The 22866-nt window shown below is 38.8% G+C and overlaps 1 protein-coding gene across 3 annotated transcripts in view; it reads right to left on the bottom strand.

Moving 5' to 3' along the window:
* Positions 1–22866, bottom strand: part of PPP1R1C (protein phosphatase 1 regulatory inhibitor subunit 1C) — a 97896-nt gene that overhangs the window by 9562 nt on the left and 65468 nt on the right. The gene's annotated exons all lie outside the window — the stretch shown is intronic.

Genomic DNA, 22866 nt, shown 5'->3' with positions numbered 1-22866 from the left:
AGGTCCCAATTCTCTCTCTTCTCTAAGATTTATTTATTATTTTTTTTATGGAGAGAGGAGCAGAGAGAATTTTCCATCAGCTGGTTCACTTCTCAAAAAGTTGAAACAGCAAGGGCTGGGGCAGGCCAATGCCTGGAGCTTCTTCTGGGTCTTCCATGTGTGACACAGGAGCCCGAGCACTTCAGCCATCTTCCAGTGCATATTAGTTGGGAGCTGGTTCAAGAGTGGAACAGCCAGGACTCCAACAGGCACCCATTTGGGATGCCAGCATCACAGGTGGAGGTTTAGCCTGTTATACCAAAACACCATTCCCCATCCCCATTATTTATTTTTAACTGATAGATAAAAACTTCATACATTTATGGGGTACCATCTGGTGTTTCAATACATGCATATAAGGTTACTTGCAAATTGAGAAAAATATCTTTTTAAACACTGATTATGCAGAATTATTCAGACTTTTTCTAACTTCTTAAAATGCAAATGCTGTATTTCAGATATTGTTTGGATGCTGAAAATCTCTCAAATGCTCAAAGGTTCGTGTTCAAAAGGCTTTGTTCCTAAATTCTTAAGTTACCGATATTGGTAGGGTTAAAACATGATCCAACTGTAACTTTAAAAAGGAGTGATTACATTGGATTAGATTGCTAGGGTGGGGTCCCAGGATTCAATCATGGTGGCTTTATGATGGGGGACGTAGACACACCTGCTCCATTATGCCATGTGATGCTCTACCACAGAGAACACCATCCTAGTTACTGAACCAATGGGATCTCCTGATCTTTGACTTTCCAGAACCATGAACCAAAATAAATCCTTCAAACACAGGCTGTCAGAGATCCCATTCTCCTAAGGGAAAGACGATTCTGTAAGTTTATGGAAAAATGGAAGTATAAGTCTCTCTTGAAACATGGTCATAAAGAAATTGTCTGACCTATCTCACCTAAATGTAGGTTATAAACTCCTCATTCTTACGTGTTGTATTTTATACCTTGACACAAAGCATCATCTGAACCAGCAAGGTTTGCTTAGTGTCCCCCAGTCTATATCCACTAGATGGTATCCACAGTTAGCCATTTCTTTCATGAGACATATAATTTTTCTGGTTTTGGTTTTGGGGACTTCATATCTTTTTCTTCCTGACTTGTTCTCTCTCTCTGATTATTTACTTATCTAAAAGGCAGAATGACAGAGAGGGTGAGACATTAAGAGGGTGAGATCCGTCAGCGGCTGGCTCACTCCCCAAATGGCCGCAATGGCTGGGCCTGCACATGAAGCCTACACACTTACCTGGGTCGCCACAGCTGGCAGGGACACAAGCCCTTTGGCCATCTCCCATTGCTTTCCCAGGTACATCAGTAGGAAGTTGGATTGAAAGCACAATAGCTGGGACTTAAATTAGTGCTTGGGTATGTAGTGCAGCACTGTAGGCCCAACTCACTGTGCCATATTATAGAACCCAGTGCAAATTTTTGCTTAATAAATGTGTTATGCTTTAACTTTGTTAGTCTGCTTTCTATTTTAGAAGTGACACCCATGACCCTTTCAATGGGTGTAGAAATGTCTTACCATTTCTCCCCTATTGGCTCAATGACACACAGCGTATCTCTAAGTTAAACATTATCAACCGTATGGGTTGTAGACAGTAGCAACTAATTAGGGCAAGCAAGCAGCATAAATGGATGAAGCGGTCATCCGATAAAAACCAGCAGCTCAAGCTCAACAATAAGTAAGAGCTGAGAGTAGAGCTATGGTTTACAGATATTATAGTGAATGGTGGGTTACTTGGCAAATGGAGAGAATGTGTTTTATCTTGTGTGTGTATGTTCTAGGGCAAGGGTGGGGGCAGCCTCAATTCAAATCCAGGCGATTGTTGTTACACAGAAATGTGAGCCAAGTGTTGCCTCATCTTCCAGATCTCTGATGCAAGCCAGACATCTAAAGTTTTGTGTTAAACCTACTGTTTTAAAATAGCAACAGTTAGAAAATATTACAAGGAACAGACAAATCATATCTCTTCTTAAATGGAGCATATGAGCTCCTACAAATGATGTTTTATTTACACATTAAATGTTAAGCTTTCAGTATATTTGAAATCTCCTTTACTCCCTCTTAATTGCAACTAAATAGCTTTTATCTTGTAGGTTATAAAATGCACATTTTCAGTCTAACCTCAATATTTGTTTTTCTTATTCTAGAAGCCAGCATCTTTTTATTTGCATGCCACTATGTTCCAGGCACTTCTGAACTATATGAATAACTCCACATCTTTGCTATTGTGAATTGGGCTGCTATGCACACAGGAGTGCAGGGATTGCTTTCACATACTGATTGCATCCCTTTGGGATAAATTCTCAGAAGTGGGATAGGTGAACAAAAACATAGATCCCTTTCCTCCATGCCCAGGTAGGACACTAAGATTTAAGAGGTAAGCACAACCCTTGGGAAATCAGATTTCAAACATGACTGAGCTGGAAACGTGCAGAAGGGAAAGAATAAATGTCAAAAACACGTGACATGTAACTGGTGTTGAACAAGGTCACAGGCACTATGGAGAAAAGAATAAACAGAGCAGGACTGAAAGTGCGGATGGTCATAGCATTCTCACACACTTCCAACTACAGTCTCCGCAGGGATATGGCTCTGCCCTCTGGAATTTCATTTCATCCTTTCTCCTCCCTCTTTGTCTGACTTTAGAAAACATGCTCAAGTGTTTTCCATTCTGAAGCAAGCAAACAATAACTTTATTTCTAGGATTTTATTCATTTTTATTGGAAAGGCAGATTTACAGAGATAAGGAGAGACACAGAGAAAGATCTTCCATCATCCACTGTCTCTCCCCAACAAGCCGCAATGGCCGGAGCTGAGCCGATCTGAAGCCAGGAGCCAGGAGTTTCTTCTGGGTTCCCCACGTGGGTGCAGAGTCCCAAGGCTTTGGGTCTTTCTTGACTGCTTTCCCAGGCTACAAGCAGGTAGCTGGATGGGAAGTGGAGCAGCCGTGATTGGAGCCTGCACCCATATGGGATCCTGCTGCATGTAACACCAGGACTTTAGCCACTAGGCTACTTCATTAGGCCCACAACCAACAACTTTATTTACACACATCCTTTTGCTAGTATATATGTCCTTGACAAAAATAGCTATCTTTGTTGGTGACTTCATTATCTCACTTCCTATTCATTTATCCACCTTATTCTAAACTTATTCCTTCTCCAATGTTTATAGATCATTTTAAAATTATTTATTTAATAGAGTTTTGGACAGAGTGTGATCTTTTTACTCTTGGATCATTCCACAACATTCACGCTGGACCAAGCGTGGACACGCTGGACAAACTTATGAGCCAGGAAGCTTATCTGGGTTTCCCAACTGAGCAGCAAGAACCTAAACATCCAGGCCATCTTCATGCACTTTCCCCAATAGGGCCATGAAACAGTTCCCAGATGGCCTGCCAGCATCACAGGAAATGCCACAAGGTCAGCCCTCACAAATCCACCTCTATAGTCTTCATCCAAACCCCATTTTATATTTTTAGTTCATTTCACCACTCCTAATTCTTTGCCACTGCTGGACTTTTTCTTTTTTTTCTTTTTTTTTTTTTTTTGAGGAATTCATTGATTTATTTAGATCATTTTACTGATAGTTTTCGTTAATAGTACCACTAATTTGACAAGGAAAGAACACAAAGTTTGATGAAAAATTTCTGGCCTAGCATAATGGCTCAATGGCTAAACCCCCAATTTGTAACCTCTAGGATATGGACATTAGTTCGTGTTCCAACTGCTCCACTTTCCATTCAGCTCTCAGTTTATGGTCTGGGAAAGCAGCAGAGGATGGCTCAACGCCTAGCGACACTGCACCTGCATGGGTGACCTGGAGGAAGCTTCTGGCTTCAGATTGGCTCAGCTCTGGCTGTTACAGCCATCTGGGGAGTGAATCAGCACATGGAAGATCTTTCTGTCTCTCCTTCTCTCTGTAAATCTGATATGCCTTTCCAATAAATATTTAAAAATCTCTTTTTTAGCCTATATTTTAAACACTTAGCACCTAGAGGCCTTAAACTCTCCTTTGAGGATTCAAGTTGATTTGCAGTATTTCTTATGGTTCCCGTATGATAATTAATTCATTCTTTCTCTCAGCTTCTTGTGCTGTTTCTACTTTATCTAGTCCATAAATGTAGTTATTCTCCCAGGCTGATTATTTCCTTAAGGTTAGAAGAGTATTTTTCACCAATTCAGGCACCATGCATGCCACACATCTAAAACTACGCTCCTGTTTTTTTTTTTCTTTTCTTTTTTTCTTTTTAAAAATAGGGTCATGTTTAATCCTGGTCATGTTCTTATTTCTAGAAATTATTTGAATAACTCCACCTGCCCTGGAAAGTAGATTGCCTGTTTCTATTTGATATTTTTTATTTTTAAAATAATGGTTTATGTTCCCATTCAAGTGTGAAGCCATTGTATGGATAATTTGCAACTTAAAATATTAGCTTTAAAATTCAGCTGTTTTAGGACATCAGCTAGTTATCATCTGAAATTATTTGACAGTCAAAAACTGCTCTTATTAACTTTGCTCTTAAGGTAAGTCAAAATGATATTGCAACTGCTGGAAGATTACATCCTAAATGCTTTATTTACTCAAATCCTAAACTAACTTGTATTCAGCCGAAATACTAAGCACAGCATTAAAGAATCTGAGTTTATCTAGTGATCAGAGGTTTCCAATGTTCTTTTCAGAAAGTTACAACAGAAAGAAATTTTCATCTGGTTTCTATCTTTTATAAATAGAAAATGTCAACCAATTTACTACTTGTTTAAGGTTGGAAAAACATTCTTTACCAATTAATTCCTTATTTTAAAAATAACATTAAATGACGAACTCTCTGTCTTAATCTCTTTCCCCCTTTTGTAGTGTATGAATGTACATATATAAAATATAATTTAAGAGAACTGTTTAACTGTTATTTGTCATAACTGTAGGTGGCAAAATGAATCTTGGGCTTTGGTTTCAAACTTCTACCTAATCAGAATCAGCACTCATTTTTATACAGAGCATAGGACAGGTGTGTTACATCTTTATAGATGAGAATGTCCAAATGAAATGTAGAGCACACGTACAAAGGAAAATGGATCCACTTCTTGGGAGACTAAATATTTATATTTTAAGTGATTTGTCTTTGTTTAAGCTTTCAGATGAAAAACAAATTCAGATATATGACTTATGAGTATGTTATTTTAAAGAGAGAATGCAATCATTATAAGCATTTAAATGGAATTATTTAAATAAATATAAGTTGCCTTAAGTGTCTTGTACCTTTGGAAGATAATGCAGACGCTTTGTAAGACTTATTTTCTTAGATAATTTTGAAGACTTTTTTATATACTATGATTCCTTTCACTACTAGCTAGCACATTACTATGACAAAATAGTATCAAATTAATTAGCAATATGCTGGTGATTATTAAGAACAAAGGAAATATCCCTCTAGCCACCTTCCAGGTTACTTTTGTGTATTCTTTTTAAGCTTTAGCAATTGCTTGTTTAATAAGAAAATGAGAATTTAACCACAAAATGATCCACATTGAATTGCATCAATAAAAAGATGAAAAAGTGAAATATGAGACTAAATACATAATCCACACACAATTATAATCAACTGCAATTATTGGAGACACATGAAACATTTTTCATGAAGCTAGCAACATTTAAATATTTCCTTGCGAAGGGCTGACTTTTATAACTTGGAAATATGCACATCTAGCAAAGCATACCCACAATCAGAACAATTGAAGATACCAGGTACTTAGGAAAATGAAAACCACACGTAACAATTAATCTCTACAACTTCCCCCCTTGCAAGCTCCTGCTACATGGGGGTGGTCTGTAAGGGTTTGGCTTTCAAACGACCTACATCTTCCAATTGGAATTTACTACTGATAGTGCTTTTAGTTGTTCTTGGGGTGAGATAATCCAAACAGCTGGAATCTATTTCAGAATTGTTTGGCTCCAGCTGAACATTCTTACACAGAGCTGGATTTTCACTGTAATCACAGAATATAGTTTATAAAACCAGGCAATAAATGATGGTCCTGCTCAAAGCCAGTTTGAGTTGGTTGCCTAGATTTTCTAAAAAGTCTAATTCCTTATTCATTGTGGTTTTCTTCTCTTTCAGTGAGGTCTTGTGGCAGGGATGTGTCCTAGTGGACACAGTTAAGATACCCACATCCAAACGTGGACTGGACAGGTTTGATAGGTCAAGACTCTGCAGTCAGACTCCCACTGCTGCAGAACCCGAGAGACAGTCTTGGTAGATCAAGGGTTTGGGCCCTGGTTGAGATCCTAGCTGCCAGCTTTGTGTTCCCCTCACTTACACCCTTGATTATTGGCAGTGAATCAGCGGAAGGAAGCTTTCTCTGTCTCTCTCACTGTCAGATAAACAAACAAAACATTTAAAAAATAATTTGAATCTAGTTCCCACTGTTATTATGTTAAGATCGAATAAATGAATTTAAAAATACATGTTCAGAGAATGACCATGATTCATGTAGACCGAGTATGTTTATAGCAAACTCACTACATGTAACCCTTTCAGAAATTTTTTCTTACTCCTGAATCAATTAATCAAAATACATAGGAATTAATGCATTTTAGTTTGTATTGAAGAACATCTTTAAGTTGTATTGAAGAACATATTGGAAATAGCATGCAAATTTCCAGCACACACAAAAAAATCAAGCTATAATGAAATTGATTTTCTACGCAGCACCTTTGGTAAAAATGCCATATATTATCAGGATTAAAATGCCCTTGTCCTGTTTCGACAGTTGAAATCAACTTTTAATAAAACCAGTTCCTTAAATTGAGAAAGTGGTACAACCAGCTCCACTGGGTCCCGTAGCACAAGATTTATGAGTTCATTTATCTTTTTTAGAGATAACATCAATCTTGCCTGGAAGCTTTTCCTGAAACCGTGGGTCCTGATCAAGCTACCCGACTGAATTTCACTTTGTCATCCTTAAAGATCCCTGAGTTACAGCTATTGCTGACCAATCACTCGAGTGCCAGACATACCACCGACCAACCAGGGACCTGCACTGAGCTGAATGCACACCTCTCAACCTGTCTTCAGGAACATTATCCCAAACCCCAGGAATTAATGATACCTATCCAGTTTTTTGCCATGTATTTTCCTAGGTACGAATTTAACTCTGTTTTACAAAAGTAACATCAGTGACACTGGAATGACAACTTAGTCTCTTGAAACTTACTTGCGTACTAGAAGAGTTCCACAGCAAAGACTCCAGAACATGTTTGCAGCATCTGGGGTCAGAATCTTCTGATAATAAAGTCCCTGAGTAGGAATTGGTAAGTTGTTATAAGATTTGCTTATTCCTTTGCTGTTTAGCCCGGCAAGCCACAGAGAGTTGTGAGTTGAGACCATTGTCTAAGACATCTACCATAAAGCATCAAATCTACCATGCAATGCCTTTCTGCAATTCAAGAATGAATATAGATTTTAAATTTTTCAAAATAAAAAGCCAGGGGGAACCTCCAAAAGCATTTAAAAATAACTACTAGGAGCTACCAAAAAGAATCATATTACTAAGAACAAACCAGCATTCCATTCCTAACTTCTAGTCATGTCCTGTGGGAGCTCATCAGATAGTTACTCTCACTGAGTAACATAAACTTATGAAGAATTCTAATGGTGAGCGAAAAAGAAAAAGGTATTAGATCAAAACTAAACACTTGTGTGACCAAAAGTTGTGTCAGAATTGATAAGTGCACTTCTTTATTTTTTATTATTATTATTTTTTTATTGGAAGGTCAGATATACAGAGAGGAGGAGAGTCAGAACCGAAGATCTTCCATCTGATGACTCACTCCCCAAGCAGCCGCAACGGCTGGAGCTGAGCCATTCTGAAGCCAGGAGCCTCTTCTGGTCTCCCATATGGGCAAGGGTCTAAAGGCTTTGGGCCATCCTCCACTGCTTTCCCAGGCCACAAGCAGGGAGCTGGATAGGAAGTGGAGCTACTGGGATTAGAACCAGTGCCCATATGGGATCCCAGGTGTGCAAGGCGAGGACTTTAACCACTATGCTATTGTGCCAGGCCCCAATAAGTGCACTTCTCACTCTTACTCTTTCAGGATTAAACAGCATGTTAGCTTTGGGGCATCCAGTAATGATCCATCTTCAGGAAGCTTATAGTAATTCAGCATCCACTCATACACCAAGCAGATATTTATTAAGTACCTGCTATTTGCCAGGCATTTGTCTGTGCACTAGAATTACACACACAAAAAGGACAAACATTATTGACTTTGTGTACTTTATTTTTGGCAAGTTCAAGTAATAAACACTAAACATGATTACTAAGTGAATTGTAAAATATGTCTGAAAGGTAAAATATCAAGAGAAGCTACAGAGCAGGGCAGGGGGATTTACAGGTTTCTTTCAAGTGGTTGTAGTTTTATATAGGGGGGCTCAGATATGTTTCATCAAGAAAGTTCTGAGAAATAGAAAAAGTTGAGAAAGTTGTGCAGGCAATAGAGTTGACCATCTACATGTCTGGGAAAGAAAGTAATAAGCAGAAGAAAAAGACAATGCAAAGATTCTAATACTGGAGAAGTTGATGACATTTTCAAGGAACATCAAAAAAAAAAAATCACTGACCTTCAGAGTGAGGTAACTCTAATCTAGATCCTGGGTCCTGTAAACATTACCAGTGCTAAGCAGTGTCATTTTGGTTGCTGTATTGAGCATAGACTGTAGTACAAAAGCATAGCCACTAAGAGGTAAATACTGTAATCCAATGACGGTTCTAGATGATTGGTATTGTGGTGCAGTGGGTTAAGTCACAACTGGTAGGCCCATATCCAAATCAGAGGGCTTAGGTTCAAGTCTTTCACCTACTTCCCGCTAAGCTTCTAGCTAATGTGCCGTGTGGAAGGCATCAGATGATGACTGAAGTATTCGGGAGTCACTGATGAAGTTCAAGGCTCCTGGCTTTGGCCTGGGTCAGTCCTGGCTCTTCAGGGCATTTGAGGAGCAAACCAGCAGATGAAAGATATCTCCCTCACACACATAATTTTCTTCATAAATCCTTACTTTAACTTTACATTTGTATCTTAAATATATTTTGTAACTACATTTTACGGGCAAGACCAGTGTCATATAAGTACCCATATTCTTTTCTAGATTATTTTATGTTATTGGTTCAAATGTTTTAAAATGTTGTTATATGTTTTCAGTTTACTAGAAAGAGAAAGGGAGGGACAGAAAAGCTGTCTATCAGCTGGTTCACTGCTCAAATATCCACAACAACCACAGGAAGGCCAGGCAAAAGCCAGGAGCCTGGAGATGCATGTCAATCCCTTACCAGGAAGGCAGGAACCCAAATATTTCAGTGTTCATCTAATACTTCCCATGGTGCATTAGTACAAAATTGGTACAAAATTGTATCCGAAGCAGAGGAACTGCGGTTCAGACCAGCACCCTTTTTATGGGACACTGGTTCCTCAAGTGGTGATACAACTGCTGTGCTAAATGCCTGCCTCCAGTATTCAAATCTTAATCTATGATCCATCTGAGATTTATTTTTCATACATTTATCAATATGTTTTCCTTTGCCCCAAAACTAAAATACACTCAAGGGTCGGAACAACGGCCAGATGTTTTACAGGATTAGCTTTCTTATCTGTCCCTTCGTGTTATAAAACAGTTTCCCTTGTGGCATGTTACCGTAGAATGTATTCATTGGAAAGAACCTTACAATATTTCTACTTTAAAATTCACTGGCATTTGTTTTGCTATACAAAAAGAGAGTTGTCTTATGCAGCAAACACCTTACATGCAGCCAATTCTTTAAGGATTGTTTTTAGTGCAAGCAGCTAGAGATAACAAAAGCAAGACATTTCTCATGCTGTTTAACATGAATAGAACCAGAATTTAATGATCTTTAAGAAGTAGTATCTTGGGCCCAATGTGGTAGCCTAGCAGCTAAAGACCTCACTTTGCAGGTGCCAGGATCCCATACTGATGTTGGTTCTAATCCTGGCAGCCCCATTTTCCATCCAGCTGCCTGCTTGTGGCCTGGGAAAGCAGTCAAGAATGACCCAAAACCTTGGGACCCTGCACCCTTGAGGGAGACCCAGAAGAGGCTCCAGGCTCCTGGCTTCAGATTGGTGCAGCTCTGGCCGTTGCGGTCACTTGTGGAGTCAATCAACAGAAAGAAGATCTTCCTCTCTGTCTCTTCTCTCTGTACATCTGACTTTCCAATAAAAATAAAATATATCTTAAAAAAGAAGTAGTATCTTTGGCACCTGTATTCATGCTTATTATTTGACTAGACAATGAAGCTACATTAAATCTTGATGAACATTTTAGGAAAAAATTAGTAGCTACTCACTTCTAATAATTAAAAGATGAATATTCAGAATATTTTATTGTTTGAGAAAGTGGCATGTATGTTTACATGCATGTGGATGGATATACATAATGGAAATGCTGGAAAATAAAATAGGCAGGAAGATAAATTTTTACCTTTCATCTAATTATTTAAAACTGTTGTTTAAAAGGCACAAACCAAAAACCTAAAAGCAAATGAAAACATGAAAATCTAATTTCTCTTTTATAGTGATTTTTGCTACTCTTTAGCAACTTGAGGAATTGATGAGATCTCAATAGCAAAATATAGGACTTCATATATATATATATATATTTTACTCTGAGCCTCATATAAGGCCCCAAATAAAAGCTACTGTGTCCAACCCTGGATCTGAGGACTTTTCAAGATGTAGTTCACAGTGTACACAAGTTTCCAATAGTGAATTAGACTCTATAAATTCTATCTCACGAGGTGACAAGGTTTCCCACCGTAGGTCACACAACTCTAGTGTGTTGCTATTTTCCCCAAAGACATCTTCTTTCTCATAAAAAACATTTTTTACTATATTCTCCCTCTCTGACCCATGCATGTTCTGAAACAACATGGCAAAGAGTGCCCCTCTTCCCTCTGTGTTCTAGTCGATCACAAGTGCTGCTTAGCAATGCTAGTTAGGCCTTGGTGTTGGACAGTACTTACACTGAAACAACTCCTTCAGTCTTGAAATTCCTATATTTCTATTGCTAAAATAATCAACACAGATAAAGCACCTACTAAATCCATGTACTTCTGGGAAGCAAATCTGACACTAACAAAGACATCATTAAAGCGGTATGAGTGAAAATCAGCCCATCCTCAGAATCAGGTTATCAACCAGGCTCCCCTTTCAGATCATCACCTGCATCCCTGGCAGGGATTAAAACCAAAATACATCAAGGCGGGTCTATTCACCCTGCAAAATAGTTGTAAAACCACGATTTTCTGTTGAACATTTGAAACTAGGATCAGAGAGTGTTCCATGATTTCAGTAGAATCTGAAACTTCCTTAAAAATCCTGGTGAGACTTCTGGAACAAAATATTTTTCTCAGTTGCCACCCACTCTAGTCAGCTGTCAAACGTCGATCACTTTAAAAGGAAAGGACTTTAACATTGAGCTCTGGTTGCTCATGGTGTGTCTCCATCCTTGGCATGGATAAAGTGAGAACTGCTAAGTAACTCATAAAATATCTAAGAAGGAAAACAGTCCTTGTCCCTATGGGAGTCAATGTGGTAGCTGAAGGAAAAGAAAGATTGTTGTTCAAATCGGCATGGTGACGTGTGGTTTGTGAAAGTACTAGGTTTGTGTTTAGTTCTTTAGACTATGATTTTCCAATTACCTACAAAGTTTTTACACTTGAGTTTTCCTGCACATCTATGACTTTATATATCGTCTAAGCAATTGGCAATAATCCAAATAGACAAGTATTTAGCCATACTGAAGCAGGCCTTACACAGGTCTGAGGTGTGTGTGCAGAATAGTCTGAACAGCTTTTCAATCATAGATGCAAAACATAGTCATTCCTGTAAGTGCAAAAATTATTATTTATGGGAAGTTACATTTTCAAAAGCATCCAGAATTTATAGAAGTTCTCTTCAATCTTAACCTTGCTAATTGCATCTTGAAATTAAGATTCTTTCATTCGCTTTATTGTGTGATCATTTGCATCTGATTCAACACAATTCAAATACTCAACACTCAATAGGTGCTAAATATATGCTGATTGCACTAACGGCAAGAATATGAAGATTCCAAGAATCTGTGTCCTAACACTCCAACGCTGTCTGTTCAGCTCCCTCTCAAAACCTGTGCACTACAGTGAATTGCATTTGCTCTTACAAGAAGGAAGCGAGATGCTATTTCCATCTAAAAGATCAGATTAAAAAAAAAACACATACAGTATGATGGACTCATTGGCTTAGAATTTCCTGCATGCTATTTAATTCTCACATTTCATTTTGCATCCTTTCATAAATGTGGACAACAGAGAACACTGTGCCCCGAAAGCACACACTCCTTGCATCCCCAACAGCTTATGATTCAGAAACCAAATTCTTCACTGTTCGGCACACTGTGCCCAAACCACACTGCCTTGCTAAAATTCAACAGAATCTGGAAATGTTCTTTAAATGAAATGAACCATCAAATGAAGCAGTAACCAAGTAGGTGCCAGAATTTTAGAAAGTTTATGTCAATGCAATCCTAAGATTATATGTAATGACTAACATCTATTAGGAAAATGGTGTTGTGTTGAAGTTTTACATATAATTTTCCTGTTTAATTTTAATAGAAAAAATTACAGGCAGGGAAAACTTTAATTCAGACAATAAAATCTCATCTGTAAAATTAGAGAATTTAAATAACTTTCTCAAGGTCACCATTCACTAACTAGAAAACTGAGGCCAGATGTATAAATTGCCTGAACTGAATAAATGCATGCTAACATGGCTTTATTTACATTTTATAAATGAAAAGCTTAGTAAATATTTTCCTCTCAAGAATTGTGTTTTTTTTCTGGAATGAGTCTGTTTACATGTAGAACCACAAAATAAAGCTACTTTAGTTTATATTCCACATTTTTCATTTACTCATAAAATAGGCCTAGTTATGTATAACAATTTTTTAAGCATCAGAACAGACCTGTGAGATACAGAGGGGATTGGATAGTGTCATATTAAAATTTCCATTCACTAGGAACCTCAGAATATCCTATCAGTTGAACACAATATCTTTGCAGATGTACTTAAGATGAAGCCATGCTGGATTCCACATCCAAAGATCATTGCCCTTATAAGAAGACATACAGAGGCACAGAAGTGATACCATATATGGAGAGGGGCAGAAATCGGACTCCTGTTCCCAGCTACAACTCAGCATACAGGCTGCAAGAGGGCAGGCTGCTTCCCCAAGGTCCCTCCCTGGAGGGAGCGGGACCCTCAGGCACCTTTACCTTGAAACCTCCTAACCTGTAAAAGAACCAATCACTTCTGGTTCAAACCAAAAAGGCTCGCTCTCACTCTTCTTATCACTCTCCCTCTTCCTCTTAAGATTAATTTATTTTTCTTTGAAAGAGAGATTTTCTATCCGCTGGTTCACTTCCCCAATGGTACTAACGGCTGGAGCTGAGCTGATCCTAAGCCATGAGCCAGGAGCTTTTTCCGGGTCTCCCACATACGTGAAGGGGCCGAAGGACTTCAGCCACCCTCCACTGCTCTCCCAAGCACTTTAGAAGGAAGCTGGATGGGAAGAAGAGCAGTGGCGATTTCATTAGGTAGGTGCCAAATGGGATACTTACGCAGGCAGAGGATTAGCTAGGAACTAACTGCAAAGAAGCCTCCTTTTTAAGTTTTTAAGACGCTAAATCCAGAATCCCAGTACGTCCGCAGGTGAAGGGCCGCGTGTCTGGCCCCTCCCACCACCCTCTGGCGCCCAATGTCCAGCGGGCGGCCAGGGCGGGGTTCCGGGAGCTTGGCCACGGCCGGATGTGCTCCTCAACCCTGTCGGTGAAGGCTGCAAACACAGCCGTGCCAGGCAGCTTCACCCTGCTGGGCCAAGGAGTCCACGTGCGGGCGGGCCTGCTGGAGCCCCGCAACGTTGGGGCCTGCCCCAGTGCGTGACCTGGAGAAGCTGAACCGTTCTGACCGGGTGCGTGGAGCCTCGTCCGGTGAGCCAGAGCCTGGGGCCTGCTCCGGAGTTCACCTCGGCTTTCTGGTTCTGACTGCCGCCACCCCTGCAGGATGTAAGTCGCTAAAGACGTTTTCAAGTTAAATGCCAAGCGTTTCACTGTCGGTTGTGTTTTCATGAAGTCTGAGGTCTCGCCACTGCCCCGGGTGGGACCTGTTTCCCCGTGAAGCGCGGTAGCCCGGCCACGATGGTGCAGACGCACCTGCTGGGCTCCGCTAGACAGGGTGCAAGTTCGTGACGGAAGGACACGGCTCGGTTTTCACTGGAACCTTCCCTTGAGTTACCATGTAGATTCCAGAAGGTGGAAAAGGAAATTCTCAGGGGGAAAATTAGCTTTCTGTGAGGCCACCTTCGTAAGAGGTCGTGTCAGGTCGTGCGGCAGTGTTGGAAAGCAGGGGCTGGGCACGGATGGAAGGCACTGGGTCTTCATTGGCAGGCAGTCCCGTTTCGGTCTCAGGTCACTGTGGTTGGAGTTGGTTTATTGCTCATCTCTTCTATGTGTGCTCTTTGTGGATAAGGTTTCAGAGCAAATTGAAGAACATAGTATTGGAAACTGAGGCAAAGGTTTCCTGTTACAAAGTGGCAAAGAACTTAGCTGAATTATGTTGATTTTGTAGCATTCCGTAGAAAGTAGAGCTTTAATTGTTTTAAAGATTTACTTATTTTCATTGATAAGGAGATTTACAAGGAGCGTGAGAGACAGAAAGAGGTCTTCCATCTGCTAGTTCACTCTCCAAATGGCCACAAAAGTCAGAGTTGGGCCGGTCTGAAGCTGAGAGCCAAGAGTTTCTTCCAGGTCTCCCATGCGGGTGCAAGGCCCCAAAGACCTGGGCCACCCTATGGTCTTCTCAGACCATAAGCAGGGATCTGGGCCTCACCGTGAGGATAAGGTGTGTATTTTTAATGGTGCCATTTTATAAGTAAAGAAAGCACAGGTGTGGCATCCAGTGTATGCTGTCAAGGTCAGGTGGCTAACCAGGATTCAGTCCAGTTTCTGGTCCTAGTTTGGCGCTTACTCCCTTACCTATACTGTCTTAATTATGGTATTACTGCCTGAGAATAAAGAGTGACCTGGGCTGTGTCTAGGGAACCAGAGGCAGCACTGAGTTACCTGGACACAGATTAGCACCAGAATATACACAATACTAGGCTCAAATCACTTTCTCCTATCTAGCTATTGGATTATAAAGCCACTGTTTAATTATTTGAGTGTAAAACCTTTGTTGTCTTGGAATATACACAGTTCTATTTTAGCAAAAGAGAGCTATCAAAGGCATGGATTTTTTTTTAATAATCTTTGACTACAATTACAATTCCTTATCCAAATCATCTTAAGAATATGCTGTTTCCATAGCTTATTTTGTAGCCTGATCTAATGATTTCTGGGATCTACAATTGTGCAGAATCAACTGTATTTCTGGTCTCATCTCTATAAAAAATAAAGAAGACTGGACTCTAGGTTATATAGCCATGATAGTCATATTACACTAATTTCTTCAAGTGAAAGTACTTATTTTATATGATTGATTGTAGAATAAAAGTTTGGGGAGGGAAATTATGTGTTTGTGATGCTTTCTTGGTTACTTGGAACAGAAATTTGGCAGCGCCTGCTATGTACTGGACACATTAATTAACAGGGAGATTATCTGTAATTGATGTGAGGAAGAAATAGCAAGAGGAGAAATGAATAACTTGAAGAATATGGGCATCAATGTCATAAAAATGAGAGGTCCAATATTTTAACTGGTCACTTTGAAAAGGATTGCTCATTTCATTGTGCCTTTCACTTGCTGCTGCTTGTATGGGAAAAGGTGTTTTAAGTCTCACTATAATTAACCTTCTGCCTGCTGAAGAATAAAGTTATAAAAATGGGGCTGGTAGACTCAGAAAGCTGACTTTGGTTAGGGGTTTCCAAGAAAAAATATCTGTTATTTTAGAAGTCAGCTTTTAATGGCAGAAAGCAAGACATGATAGGCATAGGTGTATGAAATAGTTGAATAGGTGCACATAGTAAGTGTTGTAGATTACAATTTAATCATTTCTTTAAGAATTTTCTTCACACCAAAGTGGATCCATGTTTTTCTCCTAAGACATTGTGATTCAGACATTTTGTGTGCATCATTCTAAACTTTTGAACCAGCAGAGGGAGCTGCATTGTCACAACTGGTTTGTTCTCTTAAAAATGATGTAATAAACTCTGAATGCAAAGCCTTTCTGGTGTCATTGCCGGTGAAGAGAATACTGAGTCAACCCATCTTACCCATGTAATGTTTACTTCAGGGATCAGAATGCCCTGAGGAGGATCTGTTGGCCAATCCCCAAGGGAGAAACAGAACGTTATTTATATAGCACATACTGGAGTGGCTCCATGGGATCTGTTCTAGTCTATTGAGTAATTATTGTGAAAAAACATATTTATCTCACAGATCAGAAATAATTAAAATGTCTGTTTAGAAAGCTAGGAATGCTGCTGCAGAGGCACAGAACGCTTCAGTGTGAACTCACAAGTCATCGAGACCTGTGGTGACTCAACAATTAATTCGTCTCAGGAAGGTGAAAGGAGGTTTTGGCAGTGACAGTGAGCGCCTGTGATATTTGTTTTCAGAATAACTTTTATCACTAATTGCAATATTTACATGATGATTTAAGTTGTTCTGAATTAAAAATTAAGACTATTAGGAACTCCTCTTTTATAATGGTTCAATTCTCAGAAAAAAATATGTATTAACCCAAAAATGTCATTTTAAGTCCATGACATTTCATGTCACTGAAAAAAAATACCTTAATATGGAAATGTTTAAATTATTTGAAGCTTGATACATGTTTTAGGATTCTCATAGTTCCTATAAGTTTTATATGTCACTTGCAGAAATAAAGTGTTCAGAGTATCTTCTTTCTTATGTTTGAAAGTAGACTAGAATTTTCTTCTGAAGTTTTCATTATGTCTGGAACACAATTGTATGCTCAAGTAATTATAGGATTATATCAGTGAAATAATAAGTATGTAACCCTTTGCCTACCATTTTCTAAAAAAGCCCCACCTAACCCTCACTCCAGCAATAATAATAATAATAATTGTTTATATTTTCACAATGCTCAGAATGAGTAAGATTGGGCCAAAGGGGCATGTTTGGGATTACCATTATCAAATGGGCTAAAAAGTAGCCAGCACAATGGTGTAGTAGGCTAATCCTCAGCCTGCAAGCACCGGGATCCCATATGGTCCTGGCTGCTCCACTTCCAATCCAGGTCACTGCTTATTGCCTGGGACGACAGTGGAGGATAGATCCAGGCCTTGGATTCCTGTACCCACTTGAAATGTGCAGAAGGAGCTTCTGGCCCCCAGCTTTGGATCTAAATCAACTCTCCTCTGGCTGTTGCAACCATTTATGGAGTGAACCAGAGGATGAAAGACCTGTCTCTCCTTCTCTCTCAAAGAATAAATCTATATGTTGAAAAGATAGGCCAAAAATCTTTGAGCAACAAGTCTATTTCTCATATAGTATTTGTTTATGTTAGAATTCACAGGTCTGATATTTAAAATACAGTTGAATTACTTAACAGAAACATTGTAGTGTTGAAGTAACTAAAATAAGCAAGATACTAGAGGTATAAATAATTGAGAAAGATCAATAGCAAAATATTTTGAAAGGAATCATTGCATAAGTGCCAATTAATTGTGTACAAGAAGAATTATGTCAGGGAGTGATGGTAGAATTATGAGAGTTCTGGCTGATTTCACTAATGATCAAGGCTAAAAGCATGAAGCAAAGCACTAGAGGAAACTGTAAACCTAATGTTCCTTCCCTCCATTTTCCCGACATTATTTTTACATATCTTACTTTTCAGTAATTTCAAACACGGGGCAATTTGTCTTCTCATCCACTTCTTCAAAGTTTAAAACTGCTTGGCTTGTAATGTATAATCAATAATAGGTAATTCTGGGCCCAGCACAGTGGCTCAATAGGCTAATCCTTCGACTCCCAGCATGGGGATTCCATAAAGACACTGATTTATGTCCTGACTGCTCCACTTCGCTTCCAGCTCCCTGTTTGTTGCCTGGGAAAGCAGTAGAGGATGACCCAAAGCCTTGGGACCCTACACCCATGTGGGCGACCCAGAAGAAACTCCTGGCTTTGGATTGGCTAATCTCTGGCTGTTGTAGCCACCTGGAGAGTGAACCAGTGGATGAAAAATCTTTCTCTGTCTCTTCTCTCTGGGTAAATATACCTTTACAATAAAAATGGATAATATTAAGAAATGCTTAGAACTATTCCATAAGACCCAATCTAATTCTTAAAACTTTATCTACCAAGGGCAAAGTTTTAAGGCAGACATCAGCATACCAAACAATGAATTACATCTAAAATGAAAAATAAAAGAACACTTATTATCAACAGCTACTAAAAATAAGTTTCAGTGTTGTAGTGTTTCTGGTTCTTGCCTCAAAAGGCAGCCAGCTCCCACAGCAATCAGACCAATGACTTGCTACTTGTATGTTTCAGTTAACATTTTCATTTGCCTCTGGACTTCCAGAGCCCAGGAGAATCAATAAATGTTTAAGAATATATTAGCTAATAATAAACTAGTTAATGACCTTGGAGTCAGAACAAGCAAGAAATAGCTATTCAAGCTCTTCAAGAACTCCATTTTTCTAGTTTCAGCTATATTTAAAGCTATATTGTATTTTCAGTGTTATGTTAGAAGCTGTGAAAACCTTACTCCAAGATAATTTTAAAAACTCAGTGAAGTACATTTAAGGGAATGTATAGAGACTGTCATAGCCAGATGTGAAGATACAATGCAGTATGCATCTCTGCTTTCAAATCAAAATGGATTCCTAATGAAAATGTGAAATATACCTTGGCAATAGGATGCTGGATTCTTTGCCATTGTCTATACCTACAAATGTCAGGATACACTTAGCAGAATGATAGACTTATGACTGCTTATCAAGGACTATACTTCTATAAAAATATGTGGGAAATCAGTCGATGGGAGGGATTTTGGAGAGGAGGTATGGGAAATCCCAGAGTCTATGGAATTGTATTGTGACATAAAACATTTTTTTAAAAATTTAAAAATCAATGAAGTAACCTTTTATAAAAAGAGATTTATTTTTATTGAAAAGACAGATACATTTTGCAGTGAGAGAGACAGAGAGAAAAATATTCCATCCACTGATTCACTCCCCAAGTGACCCCAACAGCCAGAGCTGAACCAATTCAAAGCCAGGAGCCAGGAGCTTCTTCTGGGTCTCCCATATAGGTGAGGGTCTAAAGGCTTTGGGTCATCTCTACTGCTTTCCCAGGCAACAAACAAGAAGTTGGGAGGGAATTGGAGCTGCCTGGATATGAACCAGCACCCACCCGTATGGGATCCTGGCACTTACAAGGTGAAGATTTAGCCAATGAGCCATTGCATGGGACCTTAATGAAATAATCTTCAGCCTATTTGAAAATAGAATGTGACAAAAAGTCCATGTACAGAATTTCTGTAGAAACAGTAAACATACAGCTTTAGCAAATCTACCAAAAATAACACAGCTATAACAAGTCTCTCACTGGTAATTGTAAGAATGGACTAGTTTTCTGAAAATGCATACTTTGGCTTCTTTTTTGGCTAACTTGGTCCTTTTCCTCTTAATGACAGCATTAAAATTGTAAACCCACCTCAAAGTCTGACCGAGAGTGTTCAGAACTTGTTGTTCACTGTTTTAAAATAACACATAGCTCAGAACATGGCACCAAGTACAAGTTTAATAAATGTTTGTACTTGATTGACAGCAATGCTGATATCATTCATGATCCCAAGTAGCCAGCTCTGCCACACCTGAGGTGTGGGGCGTTTGTCACAGGAACCTGCTGAGGAACAACTGATGAAACCATTTCCAAATGACCTCATAGCTTTTTTGTTGTTGTTGTTTTCTTTTTTTATTTGTTTGTTTGTTTTGCGTTAAGTTCAAATAAAGTGTAAAATTACAAGAAACCAGTTAGAAACCTCACAAATTGGCAGAAGTTTGCAAGGAATGTAATACTGCTTCAAATTTACCCTGCTGAGAGCCAACTTCTCAGTTTATCTGACATTTTTATGTCGTAACCCAGTTTTGCTTGGAATTTCACTCAACTTATTTTGAAAGATAATGTGATGAGTATTTAAGTTTTTCAGAAGTCATAGCTATTATTTAGAAAAAGGAAAGTGAGTTTGACAATACCAGCTAATTATTCTTCACTGATAACAGACAGAAAGCCTATTACAGATACAATAAAAGCAAATTGATTTTTTAAAAAAAATAACTGCATGTTAACTTTGTCTCTTCCATTCACTCTCCTCTCCTCAAAGTACTCACAGAATATGGTAACATGGGAGGAAGTGCTATCTCAGGAGAGGCTCATCCCAATAGTGGGCACAGGACACAAAAGACCTTGGAGTGTCCCCAGTGTCTCATGTTCTCTCTTCCACCAATTCTAACCACACAGATCATAATGTTCAAAGTCCCTGTGCCATTTCCACACTCAGTCACTCCATGTCTGCCATACCCTTGGCCTGGGACACCTGGATGAAGCTCTTGGTCCCTGGCTTTGTCTTGGCCCATACCAAGCCATGATAGTATTTGGGTTGTGAATGTCTGGATGGTAGGTCTCTCTCTCTCTCTTTTTAAGTCTACATTTATAATAAATAAATAACTCTTTAAAACAGAACTTTCTTTTCCCTCAAAGCACAGTGCGAGTTCATTTCTTGCGTGAACCTCTCTCTGGCTGTGACAAAAAACAAGGAGGTTTCTTCTGTGTTCAAGCACTGTGGTCCATGTAAACATCAAGGAACTTAGAATTATTTTTCCCACAACTTTTTTTTCTATTTACTACATTCTTCTTGCAGACAGGAACTGCCTACAAGAGACTAATGCATGACCTGGCAGACAGTAAGCATTTTGTAAATGTTTGCAGGGTGAATGGCTAAAATACACACCAGATATTTTTTCAATATGATAAAAGTAAGCCAAGTTACACTTATTTATAAATCAGAAAGATTGTTCACTCACTGAGTCATGTTTCATTAAGAACCTTCTGCAATATAAGTGGAAGACAGGTAAGAGTATTCTACAAAGATATCAGTCCTACTCTCAAGGAATTCAGGTTAGCACAGAGAATTACACTTAAATGTTGATATATGTGACATCTTCTGAGAAGCACAGTTCAAAGGATTGGGAACAGGCAGAAGACAGAGCAAAGCTTTCTATGCAAAGGAAGCTGCAGAACAAAAGCATAAAGATGAGAAATCATGCATTGTGTGCAGGGAACTAAATGCACTCAGCATTCCTGCAGCATGAGAAGGGATGCAATGGCCGTAGGTGATGTTGGACCAAAAAAGGAGGCCAGATCATAAGCTGCCCGAAAGGTTACTTCATGTGCTTTACTCCAGCCACACTTGAACAAGAGTCAGATTTTTGTGGTCAACTTTCTGGGAAAGAGAAGTTGGGTTGGAGAAAGACAAGACTACAGGCAAACTTTGCTTGGATGTGAAATTATTATATATAGATCTATAATATGATGTTAAAACACAAGTCAATAAAAAGTACCTAGCACTTTGCAGAAAATTTGGTATAAAAAATCTTGTAAAACTTTCCATTAAGTTACAAGATTTCAAGATGCCTTTGTTTTAATTAGGTTAAAAGGTATAGATCGACAAATGGAAAAACTGAAGTCTTGCAGTTTCAACAGAATTTCATAAGATACCCTAGAAAAGGCTCATGTCCCAATTTAGTCATGTAAAAATCAGGAACATTTACCTTGAGTACTCTTTTAATATAAGAGATCCAACGTATCTTGCTTATATTATGTGAATGCCAAATAAATTATACAAAAAAGCACATCACATAATTGCAGCACTACTTAACTCTGATTTTTATAAACATACATATTTTTAAATTGTTATGGAAGTAAAGAAAACAGCAAGTCAACAAGAGAACTACGTGCGTATTACTTAAACACTTCCAGTAAAGGACAAAATAAGTTTGTCACAGAAAATAACCAAGAATTCTATATTAAATATTAATTGAAGAATGATAAACCCATGAAGACAGAATCTTCTTATTCTTCTGTTGAGACATTTTTTTCTCCCTGTGACTTCTATTAACATTGATAATAATAGGCAATGGTAGAGTTCATGTTAGTATGCTGAGAGTATGGCATTAATCTCTCCCTTAAACAGAGATACTGCACATAAAATTTGTGGAGAGAGAGATTTCTCTCCTTTTAATGGCCGTACATTGAGGCAGACACCTTTTAAAGGCTGCTGATCAAATGGGAGTTAAAGAATGATGTGAGAATTCCTCGGAGAAATGACTGATTCTAGAACTGGAACGAGATTTGCCAACAATGAACCTGGAGAATCTTTTAGGAACACAAAGTCAAGGCATGCGAAAACAAATAATCCCTGCCTCTCATTAGTGACACGTGTCAAAGGTCCAAAGTCTGTTGAGAAAGCTCTTGATGGCCAAAGTTGGAACTACATGGCAGCAAAACAAGGTAGCACTGGGATATAATCCCAGTCTGAAATAAACATTCATGAGTACATGCCGATTGAATGGATGATTGAATAAATAAATGAAAGAGGAGAGACAGATGCCTTGTATAGAAGAGTTCCAAGTCATTTATTTATAATCATTTCCTTTGAGGACATGGAATGTAACCCCCAACACTCACACACACACCACTAAGTGGGAGCTACACAGAATGATTTCCTCCTGAAGAGTACAG

Source organism: Ochotona curzoniae, unplaced genomic scaffold, assembly GCF_017591425.1.
Source record: "Ochotona curzoniae isolate NIBS_2020 unplaced genomic scaffold, NIBS_Ocur_1.0 contig_2210, whole genome shotgun sequence".
Classification (NCBI taxonomy): domain Eukaryota; kingdom Metazoa; phylum Chordata; class Mammalia; order Lagomorpha; family Ochotonidae; genus Ochotona; species Ochotona curzoniae.
The sequence above is the reverse complement of the archived record's forward strand: the minus strand, read 5'-3'. Positions and strand labels throughout refer to the sequence as shown.